At 36.8% G+C, this 9,328-nt stretch overlaps 1 pseudogene; it reads left to right on the plus strand.

The window, feature by feature from the left end:
- LOC107026545 overlaps nucleotides 1–9,328 on the plus strand; it is a 40,027-nt pseudogene that overhangs the window by 15,200 nt on the left and 15,499 nt on the right.

A 9,328-nucleotide genomic window follows, 5' to 3' on the forward strand; every position in this document is an offset into this window, starting at 1 on the left:
CTAACCTGGTTCAATCATCGTTTATCGAACCACTAAACCTGACTCCATCATTGAATCTGGCTCTGATACCACTTGTTAGGACCGAAAATAAGCAGGTGTAAATGCGAAAGCTAGCAAAGCAAACCTCGAAAGATCACGAGTAAGAAGACAACGAGAAATATACCAAAAGACACAAAGATTTAACGTGGTTCGGTCAATCGACCTACGTCCACAAAGGAGATGAGCAATCCACTATAAATATGAGAGTACAAAATACAGAGGGAAACAACCTCAACCAATTCACTCAGAATACATGGGAGGTTCACACAAGTGATAACGTATCAAGCTTGTGACCCACAAATTCTCCCTCTAACCAAAACTCTCAAAGCCCTTAAGACTACATTGTGAATGCTGATTAAGTTAGAAGGAACATTCCTCTATTTATAGAGTCCTAAACCTTTTCCTACAAGAAAAGGATTAGTCAGTCCAAAACCTTTTCCTAAAAGGAAAACCTATTTATGGTAAGAAATTTAGGGCAAATAAAACCCAACATTCCTATTTTACCCAACTTCACTCTTGAAAATATATTATTTGTTCCAGTTTTTTGATACAATCAGTTGTCTGTCAACAAGTTATGCACTCAATACAAATGTGATCTCCTTTTCACTACTAGTTGTTGTATGTTACAGGGCCATTTAATGAAGAACAATCAAGTTTTTTTTGATGTCAGGGATGGTCTATACTTGTTGGAGCATGTCAATCCTAGGTCTAAGATTTTATCTCATGATGTAGTTTCTTTTCAAAAAGGAAGCAATTCCATTTCTCAGCACAATTAAGTTTCTTTCCAAAGTTCTGTCAATGTCAATGTAGCTCTTAATGTTGATCTCTGGAATGTAAGGTTAGGCATGTTCCCTATTCAGTAATGAAGAAATTTGCTTTTATCAAGTTTGCTCCTGATTCAGATTTTGTTTGTGATGTTTGTCCTAAAGCAAAGCAAACTAGACTCCCTTTTCCTATCAGTCATATTCATTCTACTAAGATTTTTTATATGATACATATTGATACTTGGGGTCCCTACAAGTCTCATACACATGATGGTTTTAGATATTTCTTAACTGTGGTTGATGATTACAGAAGGGGTACTTGGACTTTTCTAATGACTTATAAAAGCAATGCTTTTCCTATCTTAAAAGATTTTTTGGTCATGGTTGAAAGACTATTTCAGACTCAAGTAAAGTGCATTAGGTCTGACATTTCCATAGAATTAGGAAAGGGTCATCACGAATCTCAATATCTTAAGTCTCATGGGATCATACATCAGACTTCTTGTGTTGCAACACCCCAACAAAATGGTGTTGTTGAGAGAAAACATAGACACCTTCTTGAGCTTGCTAGGAGTCTTATCTTTCATTCTAAATTACCTATATGCTATTGGGGGGAATCTATTCTCACAGCCACTCACTTGATCAATAAACTGTCTTCTAGAGTCCTAAAGGCAAGACTCCTTATGAACTGCTTTTTGGTCAGCCCCCTTCTTATCAAAATCTTAAAATTCTTGGTTACTTGTGTTATGTCTCCACTATTGCCAATCACAGGTCTAAATTCGAACCAAGGGCTATGGCTTGTGTTTTCCTAGGGTATCCTACCAATCAAAAAGGATTCAAGGTTTTGGACTTAGCTTCTAGAAAAATCTCTCCTCTAGAGATGTGCAGTTCCATGAACAACAATTTCCTTTTAATTCTGTGGTTTCTAATACTCCACCGATTTTTTCATCTTTCCCTTCTCCTATCATACCCAATGAAGAACCTACTCATTTCTTCCCTAACCCACCATTGCCTTCTAATTCTACATCAGTTCCTGTTCCTTCTTCTCCTATCCCCGAACCTCTCCCTTCCTTTCCTCCTAGGAGATCTGAACGAGTCACTACTGTACCTAGTTATTTGCATGACTAAATTTGCAACAGTTTAGTTTTGACTAATCTAACTTAGATTTGTTTCATTCACCTTACTAAACCTATTGCCTTCTCTTTCGATTCCTTCTCCTTATCTAACCAACATCATCTTTTCTCTCTATCACAAGTCACTGAACCACATAGTTTTGCCCAAGCCTGTCAGCATCCAAGATGGATTGCTGCCATGCAGGAAGAACTAGATGCATTAGCTCTCAACCATACTTGGGATATGGTTGATCTTCCTTCAGGGAAGAATGCCTTGGCATGTAAGTGGGTCTACAAGGTCAAACATAAATGTGATGGTTCAATTGAAAGGTTGAAGGCTAGACTGGTTGTAAGGGGGGATATCCAACAACAGGGAATTGACTATACAGAGACTTTTTCTCCTGTGGTCAAGATGACCACAATCAGATGTCTCCTTACTATTGCTGTAAAGAAGGACTGGGCAGTTCACCAGTTAGATGAAAGTAATGCCTTTTTACATGGTGATCTACAGGAAATTGTCTACATGAAACCCCCTCAAGGTCTTCTTTCTTTAAAGCCTAATCAAGTTTGTCTTTTAATAAAGTCTCTCTATGGTTTGAAACAGGCTTCAAGACAGTGGTATGCAAAATTGGCAGGTGCCTTAATTTTTCAAGGTTATTCTAGTTCCCTTAATGATTACTCTCTGTTCTTCAAGATCACTGCTAGACTTGTATCTATTATTGCTGTTTATGTGGATGACATCCTCATTACTGGGGATGACAAGGCTGAAATTTTACATATTACTTCATTTCTCAACACAGAATTCAAAGTCAAAGAACTTGGTGATATTCATTATTTTCTGGGTCTTGAGATATTTTGAGAACATCAAGGTTTTATTGTCAATCAACACAAATTCACCTTAGAACTCCTCAATGAGTTTCCTCATACAGGACCTCCAGTTTCTACTCCACTTGACCCCTACGCCAAACTTACTGAAGATGACAGTCCTCTCTTATCTAACCCTACTATCTACAGGCACTTGGTTGGTAAGCTTAACTATTTGACTCATATTCAACCTGACTTATCGTTTTCTATGCTCAAATTAAGTCAGTTCATGCAACAACCTACTCATTTACATTATTCAGCAGCACTTAGAGTTTTGAGGTACCTGAGTGTTGATCCAAGTCAAGGAATACTCCTTTCAACTACTCTATCATTGCAGCTTCTTGCCTTCTGTGATGCTGATTGGGCGTCCTGCAAAGAATCACGTCGATCTGTTAGTAGGTATTTTATCACACTTGGTGGTGCTCCCGTGTCTTGGAAATCAAAAAAGCAATCTCTGTCTCTCTTTCATCTGCCGAAGCAGAATATAGAGCTATGAGGCGTGTCACAGCTGAAATTACCTGGTTAGCCAGATTGCGCACTAAACTTTCCGCTCCTCCATCTTTACCGGTGTCCGTCTACTCTGATAACAAAGCCGCTATTCACATCACCAAAAACCCAGTTTTTCACGAACGTACTAAGCATGTGGATTTGGATTGCCACTTTGTTCCCCAGCAGTTTGATTCAGGTATGATCTCCCTTTCTTTCATCCACTCAGCTCATCAGCTGGCCAACTTGTTCACCAAACCTTTGCCTGGCCCTTCTCATAAACTTTTGCTGCACAAATTGGGGGTTTCTTCTCCTCCCTCCAATTTTATGAGGGATATTGACACTCATGCTTCCCCACCATCATCAGTTTCTTATACCAAAGAATCGATTGAGGATATTGAAGAGGAAAGATGGAAAGAAAAGACGAAGTAAAAAAAGGAAAGATGAATTTAGACAGCTTGATGAAGACATAGGTTTTATCTATATTTGTCTGAAGATAACGTGTATTAATCACAACCCCTCATCAAGGAAGAAAAATGGATCAAATGCAAGCCGTTGGATTAATGAAGCTGGAATAATCTACTCACGCGTCAAGCATGTGAAGAATAAAAGTTTGTTACATATTGTTAGTTGTTGTACAAATTAGAGAATGCCAAGTGTATAGTCTTACTAATTTTGTTTTAATCTTCTAGTAGATATACTTGTATGTATACCTCATATCAAGGAGGAATACACATTCAGAAATTTTCCAATCTTCTTTTAAATTGTTATCACATGCCATCAAAATTTTGTTACCGTGTGAGTACTGGTCCAATAACTGCAGGATATTAAGAGCTTACAAAAAAATTGCTGAATCAATTCCTAAATAGAACTTAGAATAGAATTTCTTTTCGCCGAGCAATAAGCATGAATAAAAAGTAAGCATATTATACCTGGAAGTTATTTTATTATGAATCATGAGCTTAGATGATTAGTTGGAAAGTAAATATCAACAGCGGATGAGGTAATTACTTAGGGTTTTTATTTTTGCTCAATGTAGGTAGTCTCTGCTACATATTATTCTACTCTTGAAATGTAGGTACTTGTGCGATTCTTAATATGCATCGCTCCTTAACAGCCCCCCCACTCAGATGCCTTGAAACCCAAGTGTTCTGGTCCATATTTCAAGGATAAAGACAAGTTTGTAGCCTGTCTAACATCAGATGTTGGTATTTAATAAGATCATTATTTCAGTCATTTGTTCGCTAATGTCAACAGTAAAGTCAAATATCAATGTGATTTGATTTTCTGACTGGCTTAAAAATTGCTTTATTTTCATACTAGCTTTTGTTGAGTTTAGTTGGTGATGTTATTTAGTTGGTAATTCCCTTCTAGAATGTTCTTCAGTTTTGTTGCATTCTGTTAAATTGTGAAGATATTGAAATCAGAATGAACCAACTTAGCACAATCGATCTGAAACATGGATGGGACTTCATGCAAAGGGGCATTACTAAACTGAAGAACATATATAATGCTGTATACGTATCCTTTTAGACTCCCACACTGTTAGGCATGTAGATAACTTAGATTTGGTTCACCTTTTGTTTCCTTAATTCTACTGACAGGACAATCTACAAAATGTGTACTCAGAGGCCCCCACATGATTATTCTCAACAGCTGTATGAAAAATATCGTGAAACTTTTGAAGAATATTTCACAACAACGGTAAGGATAGCTGCAGTTTTCATACGCATTTCACTTTAGTAGAAATTAAACAAGGTACTATAATAAAACAAGAAAAAAAAGAATCATAGAAGTATTATTCTTAATAATTCTTTGATGTTTGTATATCCATGTACCATTCTTGATTGTTTGCTCTCTATGTATCATTCTGGAATGTTTGGAACTTATAAAAATGATTTCTTTAATAAAGAAACCGAAAATCATTAGTCTTGTGAGCCCTTTGTTACTGTTTATTTTTCGATTTTAGCGATGTAAACAACGTGGTGTTAGTATGGGTAGTTTCCTTGGTTCCCTCTGTGATTTTATTTTATGCCCTCTATTATTTTATTTAATAAGGATCAATGTGCAAGTATCAACATTTTTTTAGGATCTGAACGTAATTCAAGCATTGCTTTCCCAAGAGGCATATTATCTTTTAGTTCTATTCCTTCTATCATGAGATTCAAATTTAGAAAGGTTTCTCTTGCTGCTTCTTCATCCCATAGAATATTAAGAAAAGGATACGGGGAAAGTGGATAGAAGTTTCAAAACACAGCTAAATTTCATGGATCTTTTTGTATGTTAGTTTAGGCATGCAATTTTGCTTAGGAGTTTAAAATGATGAAAACTCAAATTTAGCTTTAAGTTTGTTTACCTGATTTTGTTTCTCCAAATAATTCTACCTTCTCTAAATTTCACATTGCAATTCAATTTCAAAATAGGTATTGCCTTCTCTGAGAGAAAACATGACGAGTTCATGTTGCGAGAGCTGGTAAAAAGGTGGTCAAATCATAAGGTCATGGTCAGATGGTTGTCGAGATTCTTCCATTATCTTGACCGCTATTTAATTGCCCAGAAATCTCTGCCGGAACTTAATAAAGTTGGACTGACTTGCTTTTGCGATCAGGTAATTTATAGTTCTCCTTCTCTTTTCTCTTTCAATCAAACTTTTGTTTCTATGGTCATCTATTAAAACATTCCACCTGATCCCTTTGTCAAGGTACTGAGTTCAGCTCATGGCTTCTATATTGATTTTTTATGATTCTGTTTTCTGGGTTTTGCCTATTCTAGAATTCGGTTTTCAGTTTGACAGTATACTCAACTGCTTCCACGTCCTTTTACGAAAAGATGTTACCATTTAGTCCCTGCATTCCAATTATGTGAAGTTGTTCGGCTGGGCACAGAGTTTAAAAGAAAAAGAGAGAATTTTGAAACATGTGGTATAAAGTAAGCTATAGAAACTTTGCGAGTATAAAGTAAAACAAGAAATGTGAATTTAAATTGTTACTTATTATGGATAGATGTCCCTTTTTTGAGAATTGACTAAAAAAGAAAGAGTATCACATAAACTGAGACAGAGGTAATATCTTACTATCTTACTGGGCCACTGTTTTCTATTTGAGGTCTACCAAAAGTTGAATGGAAAAGTCAGGGATGCTGTTATATCTCTGGTATCCCCTTTGTCTTGCTTTGAGTTCTCACTACCATTTCTTTTTTCCTTTTAATTGAGCAATAACATTTCTCTAACCAGATTGATCAAGAGCGTGAGGGAGAACAATTTGACAGAGCTCTACTAAAAAATATGCTAGATATATTTGTTGAAATGGGAATGGGGTCATTGGATTGTTATGAGAAAGATTTTGAAGATGCAATGCTCAAGGACACTGCGGCTTATTATTCTTGCAAAGCTTCTAACTGGATTCTCGACAGATTATATGCTAAAAGTTAGTATACCGCGTATGCAACCCCTTGATTCTGCCATTCTTGCCCTGTTGTTTCTTCTATCTGTCCTTTTTCTGGTTAACGTCCTTATGTTAACCTACATAATCATGTCAATGTTACTTTAGGCTGAGGAGTGCTTGGAACGGGAGAAGGATAGTGTGTCTCATTGTCTCCATTCAAGTAGTGAGACAAAGTTGCTTGAGGTTTGTTCTAGCTCTTAATCTTTTTTCTTTACTGGTACTTTAGCCTTCAAGATGGAGGGTGCTGCTATCAGTTTTTGTTGTTCACATCTTCTTTTTTCTGGATCTAGTCAATCAACTTTATTACTCTCCTTCTACAGAAAATGGAACATGAGTTGTTGTCTGTGTATGGCACTCAACCTCTTGAGATGGAGCACTCTGGATGCCATGCGTTACTAAGATATGATAAGGTAGTTAGCAGCATCTTAATGACCACATTTCTGATTTTATATTTGCAGTAATTGACACGACCATGATTATTTAATTAGGTTGAAGATTTATCAAGGATGTATAAGCGCTTTTCTAAGATTCCTCAAGGCTTAGACCCTGTGGCCAATATCTTTAAGCAGGTTTGTGATCTCATGACATCATATTCTCGATTGTATACCAATAAGTTATTTCACATATCCTTCTTTTTAATCTGAATGCAGCATGTTACTGCTGAAGGTACAGCTTTGGTAAAACTGGCTGAAGATGCTGCTAGCAACAAAAAGGTTTGTACAACCTATCCTTTTCAAATTCTTTGGTCGTGAGAAATTTGTTTCTTCCTTATTTGGCGTTTATACACTTTGAGTTGACTTGGAACTTGTCAAACTAGAAATTTTTGCTATTTTAATATGCTAAGTTACTTATGTTCAAGTGTTTGATCAACTAAATTTCATATTTTAGCACACCATTTCTGACATCAATACTTTTAAGTTCAAAAACTATCTACTCTAGCTCCCAAGTCCCTACCACCCAAGTTTTAGAAAATACAAACTAACCACTTACTATAATATTTTAGAAATTTTTTAAAAACTACAATATCTGTTTCTTACCCTCCAAAATCTCTCCCTCCCTGCCAATTTCTGTCATCCAGCTTGTTTTCCCGCGAAAAATTGAAGCACTTCATTGGAAAATTACTCCATATGACGAAAACCTCCTCAAGATCAGCCATTGTAGTTCCCCATTGTTGTAGAAGCTCGCAATATTTCATCCATTATAAAAGGTCATTTTTCCAGCAGCCTCTTTCCAGTCGTTCTCCAGCGACATTTTGTTTTTACATTTCACCATTTCAGTAGCTCATCTGACCTGTAGGAGATCTATCCCCGTGGTTTTACTTTTTCTAGTATTCTACAATCATCAAGCTGTGAGCAGTAGCATCAACATTACTGGTTTATTACATCGTTTGCTGAATATAGTGGTAGTTATGGTGGTGAATGGGAGGAGACATCAAAATGTTGGAAGTGGAACTCTCTGAATAAGGTGATAGTGTCCATTGTCTTGCGTTGCAATGGTACATATGACGACTTGGTTGAGGGAATTATTGGATGCAGGGAATTAAATTGTGAACCGAGCAACTTGATCATTAGTTAATTGAGAAATGCTAAGGGAAACATCCATCCATCTTCCATAACAATTGATAGGCACGTGGGGTTGTACATGCTTGATGTTGTCTCCGATGGTTCTAGACTAGTTTTCTGGGTTAAAGTTGTTGAGAGGCATGAAGAAGAAAGAGGTCCAACACCATTAGGATGGGGTGGGGTGGGTGGGGGTTTTGTCCCTCGAAAATGCTTGATATAAATATTAGAGGAAGGGAAATCCACTCATTAGAAAACTCGTGCTGATTCACAAAACATCAAGTAAAAAGTGGTCGTAAACTCAGTGAAAAAGTAAGTGACAACACGTTCAAGGAGCTTTCTCAAAAAACAGCAATCCCTTGAAAAGGGGAGATGACTGCTAGAATATGTTGTGTATCACATCTTGAGTTGTCAGTTTGTGATTCTAGCAATTTATTGTTGATTAGAGCATTTTGCTTTTTTTTTTGGGGGGGGGGGGTTATCTGTCATGCCCCGAGACTATCCCCTTTGACGTAACACGGGACCTAGGATCACGAGTGGCCTCAAACTAACCTTGAGTTCAGCATATTATAAGCATACCAAAAATTACTAAGTAAAACGTGAACTATGCTGAAGCTAAATCAATAGATATCTGAAGAGGAACAAGCCCAACTAGTTTGAATGTAAATATAGCATAAAATCCGTGTTTTAGGGAAGACTGTTAAATCTGCTACTATGTCTGTAAAGCCTCTAACTGACTTGGGTTTCTGGGACATGCCTCCAGCTAACTCTAGCAGGGCCGAAAACTGAAATAAAGACTGAAATAGAAAGCATGTCTATTGTCCTCGAAGTATAGAATTCACCACTGAAGCTGCTGAAGACAAATCGAGAATCGATCTAAGCGTAATCTGGATATTGTGTGTCTAAACCTACATCATGAAATGATGTAGCGCAAAGTATGCGTCAATACTTTCCAAGTACTGCGCATGCAGGATATAGATATTAAGCAGAATAAAGTACATAGGCTGAACAATACATAAAAGAGCAATGATATAATCTGAACAAGGATATATATATATATA

The sequence above is a fragment of the Solanum pennellii genome, chromosome 1 (assembly GCF_001406875.1).
Source record: "Solanum pennellii chromosome 1, SPENNV200".
Lineage (NCBI taxonomy): Eukaryota > Viridiplantae > Streptophyta > Magnoliopsida > Solanales > Solanaceae > Solanum > Solanum pennellii.